Source organism: Leptonotus elevatus, chromosome 9 (genome assembly GCF_054856555.1).
Source record: "Leptonotus elevatus isolate MCC_2025b chromosome 9, RoL_Lele_1.0, whole genome shotgun sequence".
Lineage (NCBI taxonomy): Eukaryota > Metazoa > Chordata > Actinopteri > Syngnathiformes > Syngnathidae > Leptonotus > Leptonotus elevatus.
The window spans coordinates 24,343,686-24,365,099 of record NC_141247.1 but is presented as its reverse complement, the minus strand read 5'-3'; the positions used below and the strand labels follow the sequence as shown (position 1 = coordinate 24,365,099).

The 21,414-nt window shown below is 40.5% G+C and overlaps 1 protein-coding gene across 3 annotated transcripts in view; it reads right to left on the bottom strand.

Annotated features, from left to right (window-relative positions):
• Positions 1–890: 890 nt before the first annotated feature.
• The window catches only part of zic6 (zic family member 6), a 106,191-nt gene continuing 85,667 nt past the window's right edge, over positions 891–21,414 (bottom strand). Inside the window, exons 2-4 of one of the 3 annotated variants that reach the window (XR_015096046.1) lie at positions 15,408–15,483; positions 3,008–3,332; positions 891–1,880 (exon numbers count right to left, since the gene is read on the bottom strand). The gene's annotated coding sequence lies outside the window, so the exon portion shown is untranslated. Of the gene's footprint in view, positions 1,881–3,007; positions 3,333–15,407; positions 15,484–21,414 lie in introns of those variants that run through there. The other 2 variants (XR_015096047.1, XR_015096048.1) reach the window with 2 other exon arrangements.

Here is a 21,414-nt window from a genome sequence, read left to right as displayed (position 1 = left end):
GTAACGTTGAGTGGTTCTCAAACTGGGACCGATCGAACCCCAGCGGTTCGGCGGAGGTCAAGAATAGTCAATTTATGAATGTTGTGATGGTACGTCGTGTGATTTCTTCAATACTGTAATACCTTCATGCTAACTACATCAAGAACAAAAAAAAAAAAGTGGTCGGACAAATATGATATATATAACAGGACGTATGGTGTTCCACAGGGTTCAATTCTGGGCCCTCTCCTGTTTGTATTGTATCTGCTGCTCCTGGGTTCCATCTTAAGAAAACAGCGGTGGTTGTTGAAAGCGCTCGATATAAAAAGAGTTGACTTGAGTGATGGGAATCAGCGTCATAACTGTAACACAGGTCAATCTTATACCAATGTCAATTTGAACGTATTATTTTATTTTTCCATAAAGAAGGGTTCTGTGAATGTGCATAGAAAGCTGGTGGGCTCCAGTACCTCCAACAAGGTTAAGAACCACTGGCCCAGCTTCTAAATAAGCGTATGAGGCCATTACTCACCTTGACGGCTATTAAAGATGCTGAAATATCAATAGAACTGCAACGTCTTCTCATATGACGCCTGTCAACATGTCACCAAACTTCCATGGATGTTCTTGCCATGCACTTTAAAACGTTACCAGGGGGTACGTCCTCTGTATGTTTGTTGCATTGCGTTCTCCCACATGCCTGATGTGATGCTCGGTGGGGTACTTTGCTACCCAGATGGCGCTCTGCTGTAAACCTTTCATCACAGCAGCCTTTTCACACAAAAAGAAGGAAAAAAAAAAGAAATCATATTTATGGTGCATTTTAATTGCGTCAACATCAATTCGGATAAAAATATTCCTTCCATATGTGGAGTGAAGTGGGAAAGACAAAAAAGATACCATCCCAAAGCTTTAGCACAGATTGTTCTTTTTATTATCATTAGCAGTAATGTGATGCTGAGGCCCCATGTGACCTCCTCACAGCGGCACCTCATTTCCAAAGTCATTCATTAGAACAAACAGAAGGCGGGCAGCGGAAAGACGGCGTGGGGAGTGAGACGGAGGAAGGGAGAGAGGGAGAGACGCGAGGATAAAACAAATGAGATTGTTCTTATTGGAGGAAGCACTTTCAGATCGTAAAAAAAAAAAAATAAACAAAATGAGAGGAGGAAAAAAAAAAACGAGTGTGATATTTGGAGATGTCACGCCGAGCTCGTGATCCAGTTGTTGGTTTTGTGCTATGAAGTGTAATCACAGTTACACTTACTGTCCACTTTGGATTTCAAGGCCCACGGGGAGTCTTGGAAAATGGCTCTGGTTTGTTACGATTGAGATTGTCCAAGCAAAAAAAAAAAAAAAAAAAGAAAGAAAGAAAAAAGCTTTTCATGCCTTCCTTCCTTGGACTGATAAACACGGAATTGTCCCCTCCATGATTCGTCCCAGTTTTTGCTAAATGCTGAAGGTCAACGCGCTCAACTGAGCTTCCACTTTTCTCATTCGGGGGTTAACGTGAGTCTCTGCAGATCTCCAACCCCTGCTGGATCCCATCTTTATAACGTGGTAATGTACACACACACACACACACACACACACACACACACACACACACACACACACACACACACACACACACACACACACACACACACACACACACACATAAGTCGGGGTAAAATAGTGGGTGGGGAATGGGGGGGGGGCACCCTGGATCCATCGGAGTGGTGTGACAGACTCCCCAGCCTCCTGGTCGGATTTGTTGGAATGTGAGAGAGGAGGATTTTAGCACCAGGCGAGCCACGCCAGAGTGCCGCAGACTTCATGCCATCTGTCTCAGCCTCCATCCCATCCTTGCCAAGACTCGTCAGACCTTTATTTCCTCTCCCTCCAGCTCCTTCTCATCCCTGTTCACAAGAGGGGTGGACATACTGAGATCTGCTAATATACCGGATGTGGGGATTGGGGGGGGGGGGGGGGGGTTGCGGGGGGTTTGTCTGGGCTTAGTAAACACTTTTTTTTTTTTAACTGCAATTGATTAATATGTACTTTATCTTTCTCAGTCCATAACAGCTTTCAAAATGTGCATCGTGCCATTAGAGAGAGAGAGAGAGAGATGCCGTTTTATGCACCCACAGGACACTTCATTAGGTACACACAGCCGATCGAATCAGAAATTCTGCCAAATGTGAAAGATGATAATCAGAGGTGGGTAAACTAAATAAAAATGAAATCAAATTTTTACTCATGTACACTGTTAGCTTAGAGTGATATGACTCAAGTAAAGTAGAAAGTAGTCCTCCAAAAACTTTAAGTACTCAAGTACTGAGCAACGACTGAGCTACTTACTAGCAGTCCACAGGCTCCCTCTAGTGGTATTTGAAAGTATTGCTTAATAAAGTGCAGATAAACCTTTAAACAAACATTTTCGAATGAAGACTTTTTTTTTTTTTTTTTATCCAGTTCAGTTCTTGAAGCACAATACATGAATATTTCATCTTTAACCGTTTTACCTTTGAACTTTGATGTTCAATATGTTTTCATTGAATCATTTCAGTTGTTTTTAATTTAAGCGCACTGTTAATGTTCTAGACTGGTACAGTGTCTTACAATAATATATATTTTTTAAATACATTACTGTATTTTAATGTTGGTCATGATGACGGTACTTTTTTTTTTTAGAGTGAACAAGGTGATCAGAACGAACGACTTAGACAATTATACTATTAGGCTAACAAATGTTGTCATATTCTTATTGAATAACATGATTTGATGATCTAGCTCTTGGATTCAATCAGCTTGGAACATTTATTATCCAGTTAGTTAGTTTGTATTTGAATTTAAACCCTTCTAAACTAGAAATGCGTAAATACCGCTACTGGGTTATCAGGCCAATACTGACCGATAAGTCCTCCTTGCCAGCAGTCGGCGCTACACAATTATTGTGTCCATTAACATTTTTCATGGCGCCAGCGTCGGTTTCAGTGAGTACTGGTATCGAACCTCCCTCGCAAAAGTCTTCGATGTGTCTCACCTGCGGGATTTGATTTGAAGAACCGGATGTTGACGCGTCTGCGTTTTAACGCAATAGGTCGATCCAAAGCCGATTTTCACATCAAATGCTTGCATCGGCGATGCCTTCTCCCGGTGTGGGAGTCTGTGGAGGACACTCGGGGAGATCACACGGCCAGGAGCTCCACTCACTCAGTGTCCTTAACCTGCCGCTGCAAGGGCAACAGGAGGCGGAGTTGGAGGAGGAGGAGGCGGCGGCGGCGGAAGGCAAACGTCCAAGGAAGCGGAACTGCCAGGAAGTGGGCAGGAGGCCCTTTGAAGCCAAAACCTTCCAACCTCGGACGGATCTGTAGAGGGGAGGAGCCAGAAAAGTGAAATACTGTAATGGTCTTGCATTCAGAGATGTGTAAAAAAAAAAAAAACGAAAGAAAAAAACACCAGCCTTCTCACAGAATAGAGCACATTTTGAGAGGAAATAGCGCATGAACATTTTCTTTTCCGGCCCGAAATGCAACCACAGATTGCAAGTGAATGACTTGAGAAAATGTTTTGCAGAAATCATCACAAGTGAAAGTGAGCTTGACACTCCTACATGGCAGAGGGAGAGAAAAGAACAACTCCTAAATAGTCACAATATCAAACATCAGAGCAAATATTATGCATCCATTGTGTGTTTTTTTTGTTTTTTTTTGTTTTGTGCAAACATTGAGAAACGAGATAGATTTTTCGCTCCCCTTTCCAGGAAATAAAAGTCAGTGAGGACTGCTGCTGAGGAGATGAAGATGTGTCTGATCTCCACGGCAACCAATAGTGAGGCAGCACTCGCCTCTCGCCGCCCTCTGATTCGCCTTTGCCACCCTCTCTCCCCCCACAGGAGACCCCCCCTTCCCCCCTCCTTTCTGCTCTTATCTATAATAATCCCCCCTCCCACAGACAACAACAGGCCAATCCCAAGAGCCGCCTCACAGGCCGGGGCGGGATTACGGAAGCAGGGAGCCAGTTCCGGAAAATGAAAAAAAAAAAAAAAAAAGGAGCAGCAGAATCAGATGCGGTGATGTTAGGAAAGTCGGGTGTGGCGTTATAAATAAAGCATTAAAAAAAAAAAAAAAAAGAAGTGAGGACATCAAAGCAGACGGGGCCACGCTATCACACATGAAAGTGGCGTACTATGGCTTAATGTTTCCTAAGGCGTGTTATAGTGACGCCGCTTTGATTTGAAATGTGTTGTGTGGAAAATGGATTTGCGGCAGTGAGGAGAGGGAAGCTCGCCGCCATTTCCAACCTGACCTCATGGGCTCTTCAAAGTCTCCACCTGAGCCGTAAATGCGGCAAAGCGGACGTTTCCAACTACGGGGCCGTGAAAGATGATCAGATGCGATGTGGAAATGGCTGCAATTTCACGTAATTGGGACAAAAAATGATTCAATTATTGCAAGTGATGCGTCTGTTTGCTATTTATGCATGCGACATAAAATAAATAAATAAATAAAAGCACTACAATTTACGTTCAATTGAATACAGTAAAAATACATGATTTATTGCTCAAATTGATCAACATTATTGGGTGTTTTTTTTTTGTTGCAAACATTCACTCATTTGGAATATGATGCCTGCAACACATTCCAAAAACAATTGTGACAGGCGCATGTTTACCACTTTGTGACATCATCTTTCCATTTAATGCAATTTAGTTTTTGCAAAATTGAGGATACAAATTGGTGAAGCTTTTTCCCATGATGATGAACAACTTTGCTTCATAATGTGCCAAACTTTTTTAATAAGTGACAGGTCTGGACTGCTGGCAGGCCAGTCTAGTACTTGCTCTCTAATAATATGAAGCCACACTATTGTAATTGTAATTGGCTTAGCACTGTCTTGCTGAAAGAAGCACAGTTGTGCCTGAAAAATAAATCACACTCCGGGGAAGAAAAAAAAACATAAAAAAATGTTGGGGGGGGGGGGGCACGAAAAAGAAAATTATATAAATTTAAAATTCATTAAAAATTTTATAAATGTAATTTTGTTTAAATTTATATATTGGAATTTTTATTTTTTTACCCGAAAAATTTATTGAGTATATAATTTTGTATTTTGATACATTTAAAAAATAATGTTTAAAAATGTATTAGAATTTTTGGGGGGGAAAAAACGCAAAAAATCTAATGAGTATATATATTTTGTATTTTTATACATTAAAAATATTTATGTTTAAAAATATATTGAAAACATTTTGAAAAAAAAAACACGAAAAAATTTAAGGAGTATATATTTTGCATGTTTATCCATTTTTACACATATATACACACACACATATATTATGCATATGGAGTATTTTCAATTTACTGGTATGTGTGCAAATGTTTGGCCACTACTAACAAGACCTGAGAGTCTCTTTTTCCTGCTACATTTTCACGAGTGATTGTGACGAGGACACCAAAGGCGCTTTTTATTGTTCCAGATGGTCCAAGTTACATAATCAACCTGATTGTCCACTTTTTGTGGCGTTTTTGTTTGGTGGCGTTCCCTGAGACTTTTTGTCTCATGTAAAATGTGCCTTGGCTCCATAAAGGCTGGGAAACACTGCAACAATTATGCAGATTATATTAAACATGTTAAGTGTCACTATAAGGCAATTTCTAGCAATGCTAATTTATTTAGGCTTAAAGCACAGATCACTTAATAACGATGTATGGAGGTCAATTTCAATGCTGCCATAATGTTCCCCCCCCCCATGAAGTGAGTGCAATTTGTGAAATTTGACTTCAACGTCATCAACCCACGGGAAAGCTCAGCAACTTTCTCATGTTGCCGTCATCGGCAGGTAATTACCCGAAAGTAACCTTCCTCCGGCGTGTGCCCGACCACCTCCCCGCTTTCATTATCGGCGGCGGGGCTCGCTAATGGCTCGGCGGCGTCCCCGCCCAGGCTTCTGGCAAGCATGCACGCACCGGGAAGAATCCAAAAAGAGGAAGAGCCAAGGAGGAAAGAGAAGAACATCGACTTCCGATACGGACGCCGGAGAAGTTTCAAAAGTTAGAGTCATGTTGACAAGCAACACGTTTAACATTTCAACATTCAAACGTTTCAAGATGAATATTCATGACCAGTTTTCGTAGGAAAAAAAACTCAAATTGTGTTCAATTAATTGCATTGACAACAATTTTTCAATGTTGCAAACTTATTATTTGTTTATGATTTTATGACACCACACATTGCGAATTATTATTATCGATGACATGTATTTTGTAATGAATGACTTTTTTGAGTCTCATTTTGAAGCTACTACAAAATTTTATGAAAACAGACATGACCGTATGTGTTGATACGAACGTTATTAAATCAAATAATGTTATATACAGTAAATCACTATGATTACAGCAGTTTTATCAAATACAAGTTGGCATGAGTACCAGTTTCGGTCGAAGAAAGTTTGTTTGAAATTACGTATTTCTGTCAAGGTGCTAGTAATAGTTTCTTCATTTCCTTCTCATGTTTGTTTTGAAATAATAACTTCTTATTTTTTTTGCGCAATGGAATTACATCTCTCAATTGTACTGGCCAAACATTAGTTCTCCCAGCTGGTATTGGTCAAATCTCCATTATTAAATCAATTTTATCGGAAAAAGTTCTTCAACTTTTCTCTTGTTGACGATATCAATAAAAAAAAAAAAAAAAGTGAAATTACGAGTGCAGCATCTTGGGACTGACAAGTTCTTAGAGCGATAATTCATTTCTATTTCAGAATTTATTTTCCAAGAAATAAAAGGACCATTTTGATAAATATCACACGCTTTAATGATACTTTCGTTGAAAGAACTTGTTTTCATTCAAACTGCCGGAAGGAGGGACTGGAAAAAGCCAACAAACGGCGATTCACACCGTTAATTGCAAAACTCTGGTATGGAAAAGCAAGAAAGTTAACTGGGTTTCTGCACGCGTGTGAGCCTCGCACACACACACGCGCGCGCGCACGCACACACACGCACACACACACACACGCGCGCACCTTGCCTGTTTACAGCAATAACCTCACAAGATACAGACGGACTGGGGGTGGGCATCCACTTTCACTTCGTCTTTTTTTTCCCCCTGACAAATGACACCCTGACAGTTGGAAAAGAAATGTTAGGGCCCCTGAACAGATTTCTCAGTTACAGAAATAAAACGTGTCGAATGAGAGACAAAGACGAGCTTACTTTTGAACCTCGATGAGAGCACTGACAAATGACGCCCCGTCACCCCACCCCCTCTCCGTCTGTATATCATGACTGTTGGGAGAGTTTTTTTTGTCGGGCCTCTCTGCAGAAATGTCAGATAGTTAAGAGGTGAGAAATCTATACGGCACAAACACAGATTGAGACGCCTCACTCAAAATAGCCAAAACGAGCTTTGGGGGGCGCCGCAGCGATATGAAGAGTTCAAATGCAAAAGGCATTCTTTGAAAATGCCGTATTTTTCATCCTTGTTGTTATTTATGGTTCCGAGGAGAAGCTAATCATTTGCATTTAAGCGCATATCGCTGGCATCATTTTCAGGAAACCCCAAAAAGGCCATCTTTGTTCAACCATTAATTAGCTCCCATCGCATCGTCAAAAAGGCTATTTTCTTTTACTTTACTGAGTGAGTCATCTGTAAAAATAACACACATGTAGCGGCTGACCGAAAGTACAGATGCGCTTGAAAGTTGACATAAGCCAAGTGTACGTACACTTATCAGCACCGCCGAAAAATGTACAAAAGCTAAACGCCGCTTCGTGATACTAAAGTGCAATCAATCGTCATCAAAACTCTACTCGTGTCAACTTTAACCTCTGAAAATATCAAAACAATTGCCACTGTATCAGGGATTTTATGGGCATTTTTTTCACTAGACAACGCGCTCAAAAGTTTACTTTCAAGTGCAACTGTACATATTTGTGGGGGGAAAAAATATATACAATCAGAGGTGGCAAATCCAGGTCCAGAAAGTAAAAACCTGCCACAGTTTGGCTTTAGCCTCAGATGCTAGCTAGCTAGCTCCCTAGCAGGTAAATGAACACCATGGGAGCTAGCTATGGAGCTAGCTAGCTAGCTAGCACACGGGGCTAAACCCAAAGTGTGGCATGGTTTTTATTTTCTGGACCTGGATTTGCCACCTCTGTATAAAATATGTGCTGTGTTGAGTTGTTAACATTGTTTTTCAGTTTCAATTTATATTTTAGCCGCTTTGGATTTAGTTATAGCTGTGTAGCTCAATGAATAGTATTGTATTCTTATCGGTCTCTTTCGCCTGAGAAGAAAAAGGCAACGGGTTTCTCTTCCACTGTTATCTAGAAGGGAGTGTAGTCTAGTACCGGTCTCAGTCGGTTGAAGAATCCAAGGACAGGCTGATGTATTATTGTTTTTCTCTAATCTGATTTATACCTATGGGAACTTGCTGAACTTGCTGATGGGAGGAGACTTTTCGTATTCACCCACTTTTCAATAAATACTGATGTGCAGGAGGAGGAGGGACACACTTTTTGAACAGAACACTGTTTGGGTGACTTCATTTGTGTGACCAGAAGCTTCTGTTATAATGATACCTTTGCAAAGGGACTTCTTCACCAGAATCTCACCATTCAGTTAATTGAACACGCAAAGAGTACAATACAAATATTGTCTACTCTAACAGCTGAAACACGCGCCCATGATTTCTCATTCACTCACTGCTGACTGTTTTCTTGACTTTCTTGACCGATTGTTGTCAACTAGAATTTAGTGAAGCTGACTGCTTCGCTAAAAAAAAACTCAAGTCAAAAATGTTCTTCACGTTACGTTCTATGCGCTGCCATTCACCAAAAACACGGTATTTCTATTTAATATTGCATTTGTGGATTGAAGCAGCAAAGTCCTTTTTGCAACTTGCTGTTGACTGAAAATGACATCACAGTGCCGAACGGCTCAACTTGCCAACATCACATGACCAAACCCAGAAAAAAAGATGAGCCGTGATTGGTTGTGACTGTGTTTGGAGTTGGGTGGGTTGCTATGCAGTTGCTATGTCATCCTTATTTTTGTCATATAGGCCTTTATTCTGACATATAGAGTTGAGCTTAGCCAAAACTTGAAGGAGCATTGACTTGTCTCGTTGCAGCAATTGAATCTTCCTCAAGCTTTTTGCTCCACGTCGTCAAACACCACACGCTGCACTTTTTAATAATCCATCCGCTGTACCTATCTATGCATTCATCCATATTTCATGACATCATTGGAGAGGAATTAGAACTCTTACATGACATAAAAATCTGAGAGTGACGTCTTAGTGTCGCAGGCAAAGCGGCATCAGTGAATCGGACATCAATAAGCGTGTTTGAAATATGCATTTGACACACTGCGCTTGGTGAGCTGTTGCGCCGACCAAACCGAATACGTAAACACTCGACTCCCGGGGGCTTTTGTTTGCTCTGTGTCAACGAGACACTTATCTTTTCTTACACTACGCAAAAGAAAATACTGAATAAGAGCAAATACATTTGCCGGCACTTTCCACTATTGGAATATATACGACAAGGACATTTGAATATGTCTTAGGACGGCTCATTTAATTTATACTCTTTCAAAATCAGCAAAAATCTGAGATTTTTTTGTGTGCAGTTTTTTTTTTTTTATAAATACATTGATATATTTTTAACATAAGGCAACAATAATGACATTCAACCACCACCTTAAAAAAAACTAAATTTGGCAAAAATAAATGGTCAATTTTTCTTAAAATTGAACAATTACTAAAAGGACAAAGTCATATAAAACTGTCAAATGTAAAATGTAAGTATTAAGGGATCAAAAAAGAAGTTATTTTATTCATCGTAGTTATATTTTTTGCATTAATCCGTGGATTAATCCGTTAATTGGAATTTTATTCCACCAAATATCAGAATCAGCCTCTAAAAATCCACTTTGGTCAGGCCCTGATCTTAAAAAAATAATAATAATAATATATATATATATATATATATATATATATATATATATATTATGCCCGTTTGTGATGACGTCAATACGTACGGGCTTGTGATTGGCTACACTGGAGACGATGCTAGTTGTTGTAAAATGCGTACGGAACACGTCGGTTTCTGAAAGCAAACCATTATTTTGACAAGGAAGTGTTCGGAAAACGCAACTTGGAACGATACCTTGCTCGGCTGGCCTTTAATCATTGGGATGCTATTTTGTCTTCTTAAAATCTCAGCCTTAAAAGATAAAAAAGTGAGAAGTCGATGCACGTTTGTGTGTTGGGCCAGTTTGTCGAAGCGTCTTGCTAAACAATTCTCCTGCACGGGATTGCGGCAAAATAAGAAACACGCTATAAATAAATATGCAAAAAAAGGATCGCAATGGGTTTTGGGGAGGGAAAAATAAAAACGTCTTCAAGAGACTTCTTCTTTTTTTTTGTGTGTGTCTGTTCCATCCCAGAAGAGCCCTTTTAGAAAAGAAAAGGGAGTTGTTGAAGGTGTGAGGTAAAAGGAGAAACCTCGGAAGGCTGCCTGAGCGCTAAAGACTGCTTCGACTTCCCGAGTAGCTTGAAAATCAACTTGCTGCTGCTTGACAACTTTGAGTTTATCGTGTGACTAATTGTTGGATGAGTCAATATCACCATAAGGAACCTTTGATATCGCTTAAAACGTTGTTGTTGTTGTTTTTTAACTTCATACAGTATTTATTGTATTAAATAGATATTTTTTCTTTCAGTTGCAGTTTTCAAGGAGAGTGTGAGTGGGCGGAGTCTCCTGCTGGTGATTACATACAAGGAGAAGGGAGGAAGTATGTGAATGTTAAAAAGCAGAGTTACAAATATTTTTATTCTTTAAAAAAATATATAATAAAAGAATAAAATAAAAAAATATATAAAAAAAGAAAATACAAAGTAAATAAAAATAAAAATAAAAATAAATATAAATATAAATAAATTTTAAATAATTGTGGGAGGGGCTTAACTTTATTTTTGTGCTTCAGAAACGACACTTTTTTTTTTAAATAAATATGTGAGCTTGCTGACAGGGTGGACACTTTTAGCTAATTTTTTTGTATTTCGGGGTGATTTTCACTCAGCAGTTTGCAACATGTTTTTGTTTTAGGGATTTTTGCATATTGTTTATCGCATTTAACGAGTGTGACTGACTTACGGAAGTAAATCGATGGCATTTGAAATATTTACATGGCTTGATGGCAAACGGTATGCTCATTTGACATTTAGCATTAAAAAAAAAATTATGAACACTAATGAGTCATATTATGTATGTATGATATTATTATCAATGTTGTTATGGCATTGACAGAAGTGTCTGGGGATGACTTTGTTTTGCTCGTAAACATGACTCAGCATTTATATGTGATTTTTACTTTCCATATAATAAATGTATAAATTCTTAGTCAATTACACACTCACAATCACAACATAAATGGTTACTAAGAAAGGTCAAGGCTCACTATTTGGCAAGCTCAATTGGTTTTAAAAGTCTCATTGTGTGGTTATCAAGGGTAATTAATTGTGTAAAGTGGAATCAATTGAATTCATTAGGAACATATTCATTCATATCCAACTAAGGTCAAAGCAGTAGAGCGAAATGTAAATGTTATGTAAAACTGTTTATAAGCCCTTAATTAGGGAAATTGCAAAGTATTATCCTAAGGACATGCCGCTCTACTTTGTTTTTGGTCCAAGTGTGAATATTTATACAAAAGTGTACGGATTGATGTATTTTATCCTTTGAAGCATTCCCACATATGTTATTGTGATTTTTATTCTCCACACTTTTTTGCCGTGAAACAACTTTTACATAATACTTCCAATTTACACCATTCAAATTTCAACCTGTTTCCCGCCCGGCGCATTGAACTTTACACTTTACAAGCCCACTTCCATACATACAACTGATCATCATTGCCAGGTGTGATGGCGCAGTTGGTGAAGAGCATCGTCCAGTAACTAGGAGGTTTCAGGTTCAAATCCCAACTCCGACTGTCCATTGCAAATATATCCATGGCCGTTATGTTAAGTATTATACTTGCATACCAACTGACTATCGTATCAGGAAATTGATGACACTTTTCAAAATAAATACGCCAGTAGCCATGAATTTTGAACAAGTCAAGTTAAGTCAGTGGAGAACCTGGGTTCAAACCCCTCTTGGATCACATTTTAGAACATTCAATAGAACTTTCTCTGAAATGATTTAATCCCAATTTAGACAGACTGCAGTTCAAGTTGTCTTTTTATTCATTTGTCATTTAACTACAATTAAAAATGTGTAATTTTCACATCTTTCAATTTACTTCATAAGCACATGCATTCAAATCTTAGCATTCCGCTTTTCAGCATTCCCACGCAATTTCTGCAGAAATTTGCACTTTGTCTCGTTACCAAATATTTGGGTCATAATCTTGTTTTCTCATTTCTGATATTGTGTCACACAGTTAAGACGTTTTTCCAACAATGCAAACAAGTGTTGTGAATGAAATTCCAATTTGCCGATTATGTTAGTCGACGAGCACGAAGGATGAATTGCGAGCGACGAGCGACGAGCGACGAGCGCCGCTTATTCCAACTAAAAGGACAAACTTGTTTCGGTGTCATTGGCGCAACGTGGATGAAAACGACATCCTCGGCCGCGCAAGGTGCGCTCGTCGTGCTCGGCTGAGGGCGAAGACGAAGCGCGTTAGCCGAACAACGCGCGGCGCCAAAAACGGACCGAGGTCAATACACGCCACTGCGGGGGGGGGGGGGGGGGGGGGGGGGGGGGCGCACGACAAGCCGCAAACTGCAACAAGTCGCTCAAGCACCAAACGGAAACATCAATTACGGCAAATTACACCCAAACAGTGTGTAACTCTTCAGTTTGTTTAATCTCTGGTGCTGTCGGAGCCGCTTTGGATGAAAGGCGAGCGGAGCAGTGGCGCAAGATAACATTCAATAGCCCAAAGATATTTCGCCTCGCTTGTGTTCAAGCGCAGAGAAAAAGGGAGTTTATTTATGTCTTGCTTGACTTGGAAAGCGTTATTAAAGACTGGGAAATATGACTTGAAAATGTTTCCCCCCCCCCCCCCCCCCCTAAGCACAGCTTACTTTCAACGCACACGATCCACATGAATAGCCGGATGCCACATCAGCATCACTCTGAAGATGCCGGTGACGCAATAAGTCCGCCACGGGAAAACACTCGCTGTGGCGTCGCTCTCACTTTCAAATGAGGGGAAGCGTGTGGCGATTGTGTGGAGATTGTGGAAGCTGCTTAACATTCAACGTTTTCGGTGGCTTTTTATTTTATTTTATTTGTCATTTTTACTGTCACTTTAAAGATCCTGTAAAGTAAATGCAGAGATTTGCTTCTGAATACATGACACAAAATTGAAGATAACTGCTGAAGACAGTGAGAGCTACGCAGTCGTCAAGTGTGGAGATATCGGGTTCTATTTTCAGTGTGCAAATATAGTGCAGAATATGATCTCAATGAGTGGAGATTTCTTTCTCTTGCTAGTTTTGCAGACACCTTCCTTTAGTCTTTCCTCTGGTCTCTTGAGGTCTCCCTAATCTGCTGGAATTGAGATGTTTCTGGGGTTGGTGAAAGATTCTGGTTTTGTAACTCTGTGGGTCATAGGTTGTGTCTGGTTGGTGCTGGATTTCACTTTGTTTCATATTTCTTTCCTTTTATCCTTCCTCTGGTCTCCTGACAACTTCACAACTCTGACACGACTCTGAAGTAGCTACGTTTTGAACCTGGATTTAATAGCATTTCCAGTTGGGACTATACTTCATTTCTATTGGCAGCTTGTTTGATTTGTGTGCGGCATAACAGCTAAATGCTGCTTCACCATGTTTGTTTTGTACTATGGGTTCCACTAATTGACCCGAGTCAGCCTGTGATTTTTTTTTCTTTAATGTAATCAGGATCACGTTATACCTTTGATTTAGGAATCAGGCCATGTTTTCTTCTAGCCTATGCTATGCTAGGCTATGTTTGTTAATTCCCGTAAATTACGACTCCCTAGAACAAAGTAAGTCTTTAATGGGGGCAAGGATAAAACGAACCAAGCTGTTGGATAAAACAAGGCAACAAGAACAAAAATAAAGTAGCAGGAAGTAAGGAAGAAAGTAAACAAGAAAGAAATACAGTAAGGTGCGAGGAATCGAGTAAACAATGGAGTAAGGGTCACTTCCTGTTGAAATCAGGTCTACAAAACCTTTAGCCTAGCATTAGCCTTTAAATTGCATCATTTGCAGAATGGTCGTCGTATCCGTCAGTGGCACTCGTACCGGTGACAAATTCCTTGTGTGTTTTTTAAACATACTTGGCCAATAAAGATGATTCTGACTTGCAGAAAATGTCAAGTAAAAATTCTTGCGGTGCTTATTAATGAGACTTCAGTCAATCAATCAATCGTGGAAGGTAGCAAATGCTACGGTTGACTATTGAAGAGTGCTGGTTGCTGTGGACAGATGAAGATTTGTCTCATTTCAGGGAACATTTGGGAAGGGGTGAGAAAGGGGCGGGGGGCATATTGGGTAGGAGTTGGTGGGGGGCCGGACTAAATGAAAGACAAATGCGAGTAGTGCCCACTCAGCTATTTTCCCAGTCAAGATCAAAGGCGTGCCGGACCGGCCGCTCCACGGGAAACTTGAGATGGGTCCTGCCTTTGTTTGCTGTTGCTAGGCGACCGGCGCCAGGCTGAAAGTGTTTGCGGTGGGGTACCAACTTCAAAACCATTTCCAATATAAATTTTCCAGACAGTCCTCGGCTCTCAATTTAGCCGGAAAATGGGACGAAAGTGACAAACGCGGATCGGCGTGTCTTTTAGTCACGCGCTCGTCAATGGCGTCCATCCAGACGGCTTTCCAAAACTAAATACAAGCGTCGTGAAACCAGATTAGCACGTTTTCCGTCCGCGTGCGGCAACAACGAAGAGAGGGAGGGGCGGGGGGGGGTAAAAAAAACGGAAACTTAAATATAGCTTGATGTATTTCGAAGCTGCGGTTGTGGCTTCCCCGGCGAAGCTAATTAGGATGCTGTTATCTAGTAATGGGCCTCGTGATAGCAACGGTGGCTAGACATGTGTCACAGAGAGCTCATTACATATCATTAGTTCAACACTCCAATAATGTCTACACCTGCTGAGCATAAGATAATGACTTGGCCCCCCTGATATTTGCAGGACGATTGTCTTGCGAGCCAAGCACCACCAGGAGGGCGGAGAGCGGCGTGAAAACGGATAAAGCGCCACAATGCGAAGCACACCGCCCGCTATTTGCTGCAACGTACGGCGGGGGAAAGCGACAGGCGTTTTTTTTGGCCAACTCATTAAATAAACCCGCATTACAAGCGCGTTAGGAAACCGACGCGCGCTATCTTGCGCTCGCTCGAACAGGACGGGGGAGGAGATACGGGATATTATTGACGGGAGCTTACCTTCCAACTATAGTCCTGCTATTCCTGTCGGCTCGTTCCGACCGATGCTTACGTCCACACGAACACGCCCGAGATCCTGGAGAACGCGAGAACTTATTGGTCAGTATTTGCTACGCGTTTGTGTTCAAATTTGAGCTGTCAAAATTAACTGACAAGAAATCTACTATCAAATGAATCGACGACTATTTTAATAATCAAGTAAATGTTTGGAGCCATTTTCTTAAAAATGTATTTCAGCAATTGTTCACAGATTTCTGTAGTCCTTCACGAAAGAAGACTATCGATGATCTTTTCAGCGTTTAATCAAAATAAGACATTTGCAAACATCTCTTTTTAACTTTGGCAAACAATGACTAAACCGGTAACATAGCCTTTCTAAAAAAATAATAAAAAAATAATAATAATAATAAAAATAAAAAACATAGCCTACGTCAATCCCCCTTTTTTTAATCACTATATGAATGCGAAGTAGGAGATAAACACCAATCGCTGGTTAATAAACAGCAATGTGCTTTAATGCAAAATTAAAATCAATCGATTGAATGATCAATCGATTCATTGATTGAAAAAATATTCAATCGTGACAGCACTAGTTCAAATATCCATTGCTTAAAAGGCTCCGACACCAATGCCATGTATTTGCAGCATTTGCTAGCATTACACTAAACCAACGTATCTAAAGCAAAGCTACGTTTGAAAGTTTTGCCAAGTCAAAACAAAAGAATCAACGGAAAGATGGCTCGGTTCTGAAAATCTTGTAAGTCGGGTCACTTGTATCTCAAGGCGCCACCGGACATCCATCCAGCCAGCATCCTTTCAATATAATTCACCACGATCAAGCCAAATTATCGTACCTCCAAAATCATCACTTTCCAGGACACCCCCCAAAAAAAGAAAGTTTGTTCAACCGTTAACATAAAAATAAATAAATAATAATAATAAAAACAAATAAATACGTGTGGATTGGCGAATAGTAAAAGATTCTTTAAAAAAAATATCAAACTGACATAATTGAGACATTGGAGCTTTACGCTGAACATCAGTCTCTAAACACAAGTTTCGATTTTTATGCTCGGGGCATCGTCCTAAATCTGCTCCATTCCTAAAATGCCACTTTGCTTGTTTTTCTTGTTTCTTTTTTCTTTTCTTTTCTTTTCTTTTTTAAGGTCCAAGGGTTGGGTTTGGATTGGGTCAGATGCTTATATGTTAAGTTGTCATTATATATATATATCTCACTGTTGGTATTGTTTACAGAAAAGAAAAGACAAATAAAATATTTGAGCACAAAAAACAAAAACAAAAAAAACACGGCAATTCCTGTTAGCGCTCTTATTTGAAACCTTTTCACACCACTTCCAGCACACCACTTAGCGGACTGATGCTAACTTTACGATCGCACAAAGCCTTTCCCAGCATGCCTTGCGTGACTGTGTTATGCCGCTCTAATGTGTCGTTTTATACAGGCTGTGTGTAAATATCAGAGGTGGCAAATCCAGGTCCAGAAAGTAAAAACGTGCCACAGTTTGGCTTTAGCCTCCGATGCTAGCTAGCTAGCTCCTGTTGAATTATTAACATTGTTTTTCAGTTTCAATTTATATTTTAGCCGTTTTGGATTTAGTTATAGCTGTGTAGCTCAATGAATAGAATTGTCTATTGTATTCTTATCTGTCTCTCTCGCCTGAGAAGAGAAGGGAGTGCAGCCTGGTACCGGTCTCAGTCCAAGGACAGGCTGATTTATTATTGTTTAGGTCTAATCTGATTTGTATTCCTGAGAACTTTTGCCTTATTGTGAAGGGGAGGAGGCTTTTCGTATTCACCCACTTTTCAATAAATAATGATGTGCAGGAGAAGGAGGGGCACACTTTTGAACAGAACACTGCTTGGGTGACTTCAATTGTGTGATCAGAAGCTTCTGACTAATTACCTTTGCAAAGGGACTTCTTCACCAGAATCTCACCATTCAGTTAATTGAACACGCAAAGAGTAGAATACAAATATTGTCTACTCTAACACTCCCTAGCATGTAAACGAGCACCATGGGAGCTAGCTAGCTAGCTAGCACCTGGGGCTAAAGCCAAACTGTGGCAGGGTTTTTACTTTCTGGACCTGGATTTGCCACCTCTGAGTGTAATAAAGTTACAGTGGCGTTATTTCAAGTGGTGAATTAAATTATTGTTACTTTTGGTTTTTAATTATTGTGACTTCCCGACAGCCTTTGTAACATAGGTAGTGCAGTCATTGTTTTATAAGTTAGTCTAATACCTAAATGGGTGGGGAGAGTAGTAGCCAGTATTCAGTTAAACGCAAAATTAAGAATTATTCGACTATTTAAAGCTGTGTTGTGTATTATATTCCGTCAAACTGTTAACCTAAATTAACTGCTCATGTTAAAATGCTTCTTTTTTTTATTTATTTATTTAAAATAACTGCTGGCTGACAAACGAGCAATTAAAGAAAAATGAAACAATGTTTATCTCCTCATATATTTGGAATGAAATCATTAATTGATGCTCGACAATTTTGGATATTTAAATGTCGGCGCCCCCCCCCCCCTCCGGAGCGTGCCTGATTGAAATGGAAGTCATTTTTAGAAGGCGGCACATGGCACAGCGGCAGAATGTTGACACGCTGGCAGCCGACAGCGTGCGCGCAATGTGTACATTTCTATAGATTGGCGGGCGAATATGGCGGCGAGCTGTTGGAAGGCTCCAAGTGCAATCGCCACAAAGTGACCTTTGTGTCTGCAACGCCCAAGATTAGACTGGTGCTGTGCCCGCCTTGTTGTTTTCACTACTGGAGCCAACTGGCACGGCGCGGGCGTCCTCTCCCCGCAGCTCCCAGCCTGCCGCGGTTGACAATGGCCAGCTCCTTTCGCACGGCGTGCGGAAAACACAACAAAAAAAAAGGGGGCCGGCCGTCCGGGCCGGCAGAGTTTTTCCGCAGGAAACAACACAACTGGCCCTCGGAGGAAAATGCTTTTGGAAGAAGCCACTGACAGGACTTTGGAGCGCGTGTCAGCTTGTAGCTACACACTGACTTTTCTTTTTAGAGTGCAAAGAAAAGAGTGTTGGTGAGGATTCCCACATTTCGATCCTCTCATGTGCTGCAATTCCTTCAAAAGTCTCACAACCAAAAATGGCCTACATTGAAGTTTTGCCACCAGCCACTCGGCGGTGTCCTCATTTAAACTGCTGCCTTCATTAATAGTCGGTGTGCGCGCGCGCGTGTGTGTGTGTGTGTGTGTGTATTGTGCACAAAGTGGGAATCCAAATAAAAGTGAATCAACAGCTTCGCTTTTTCGAGGGAAATATCTTCGGACACGCCCCCTCGTGTGACAACATCAGGAGCTTGCCGTTGCCCCAAATTATTATAATACCTCATGGCAGACTTTGGCATGTGCGACGTGTGGCCGCACAAAGTGGCATGGCTGCAATTTGCTTGCGAATTGGCTTATAATTCAATATGTTGAAAATAACAAAATATAAGGTCCTTGCTGGTGTGCTTTCATTGGTTTTGTGTGTTTGAGAGGGGCGGGTGAGCACCAAAGGAGGGTTCTTGCACAGGATGCCAATCAAGCTAGGGCAGCCATGGACAGGGTCAAAATATTAGGAACAGCATTACTGCAAACTATAACCAGAATTATTATTTTTTTTTTAATGAACACATGACTTGACAGCGTCCATTTAAACCAGATGTAAATGGACTCTTTTTTTATATCGTGCTTTTCGATACTATATGGTGCCCAAAGCGCTTTACAATTTAAGCCTACACATTCGCACGCCATTGGTCGGCAGCTGCCATGCAGGATCGAACCCACAACCTCACTCAACCACCGAGCCATGCCGCCCTGAGATCACCAACACAGTGCCCCACTCTCAACAGGGTGCCCTGAAGAACCATATAAGTAGCCCACAGACCTATTTGAAAAGCGCATCAGTGGCCGGACATTGTAATTTCCTCGGAATGTAGAATTAATTGATTATTAACTTTTTCACTCCCAGCCATTTTCACTGAAGCAACCCCCTTCGCTCCCAGCTGTTTCACCTGATTTTGCAAGGCCCACAGAATATTGGGTTCTATTGCTATAAAAACATGGAACCTACCAAAAGAAAGATTAGAGTCTCTTCTTTCATTAGGAGAAAAACAAACTATATTTATATTTACTATATCTGTTTCCGTTTTCAGCAATTAGCATTAGAATATAGGTAAGTTTCATAATCATTCAAAAATCTGTTGAAAACACTGGGAAAAAGAGCTTGTTGAAAACAATGGGCCTGGCTGATCTCTTATACTCTGCTGCCACCTGCTGGCCGTTTTTTGTAATAACTACCATTGCTTTAAGCAACCTCTTCATGTCAGAAGCTGTATCAAATATCAAAGCTCTAGCATGTAAAAAAAAAACACATAAAAAACATATAAATACGTTTTTGGGTTTGAACGCACAGCTCAGTTGTATTTACTCTAACTTTGAAATATGATACATTTGCATTTAAACTTTGGTTTACAAACATTTAGGCACAAGAAGTAGCTCTCGCTTTTCAAACAGGTCAGTAAGCAAAACATTATTATCTTTTTCAAAGGCAGCCATTTTGACTCAAAGCATTATGATAGTGCAGGTGTACCTAATGTTGTGGCCAGTGAGTGGCAATAACATGGCAGACTTGCCACCCACTGGCCGCTTTTCTCCCCCCCCCAGAAAGAATTTTCTGTTTCAAAATGATCAAAAAAGTGAAATCTATTGTTCTTAGATTCCCTTTCCCCGCAGAGCGATATCGTATTTAATAAATCATCAAGAATGGAGCTTATGAATAACGCAGCCGCGCCACTAAGTGTACAAACTGTATCTTGCATCATACGCAATCAATTTACACCACGCGAGCTTTTGAGGGTCGCAAAAAGCAGTGGGAAGCTTTTCTTGAGAATCAACGTAGCCTTCACGATGTGTTATCACTTACCGATTATGAACAGCTCGTTCCTACGATGTGATATTTTCCTACCACCGCTGGCGTAAAAAACAAGACGGCCACCTCTCACCTCTGCAGATGACTGCCGCCTGAACCCCCTCAATAGCCCCACGGAGGCCATAAAACGGCCGAGCGGCCATTGAAGGAAACGGGCAGGAAGAAGGCAGACCCGCTTTGCAGCGAGCTCGGTGTGAAAAAAGTCCAGATTTAGGAACAGTAAACATTGGAATTCTCTCGGCCCAGAGGTCAAGCGGCCCAGTTACCTTTGCGGGCCCCTCCCCTCGCTAACCCTCCAGGGCGCCCCGCAGGGGGAGACCCCAAACTGCACGGCACAGTTGCGGCCCTTCAGGTTGAAACAAAAGAGCCGTCGTGGTGAATCACGGCCGAGGATAATCATTACTAACTTGATTTATGCCAGGAATGTCTTCAGTTGGAAGGAAAAAGAAGGAGAAGAAGAAAAGGGAGAGAAAAAACGCACGATAGTATGCGCAGTCACTGTGCCCTATTGTTCTGCACGATGGATTACGCTGGATGAGATTTAGATTTAGATTTAGATTCACATGGATGGATAGAGTTTGGTTGTTCTAGTAGGCTTTTTGTTTTCAGTCATTTTTATATTATGTTTGAAATTGATTTTTATATATGTAACTGCATTGTTAATTTACTTCTAATTGTATTTCTTGCTGTTTTATGTCTTTTGCATTTGCATTCAGGTTGTTCATTTTCATGACATTTTCTGAAACATGTTTTAAGCTTGGTCATTTAAATTGATCATTTTTACATGTATATATACTTATGTGTTTGGGTTGGTCATTTTAGCTTATTTTTTATTCATTGAGTATTTTTAAATGTATTTTTGTGCCTATGTATTGTGCATTGAAGTTCATTTTTATTTGCTGAATTTATTTTTACATATACTATGTTTTCATTCGTGATTTTCATAAATGAATGAGTCGATTGTTATTTTTTTTATTAATTTATTAATTTATTTTAACTCATACATAGTTATTTACTTTTTTTTTGGGTTTTTTTGGGGGTGAGAG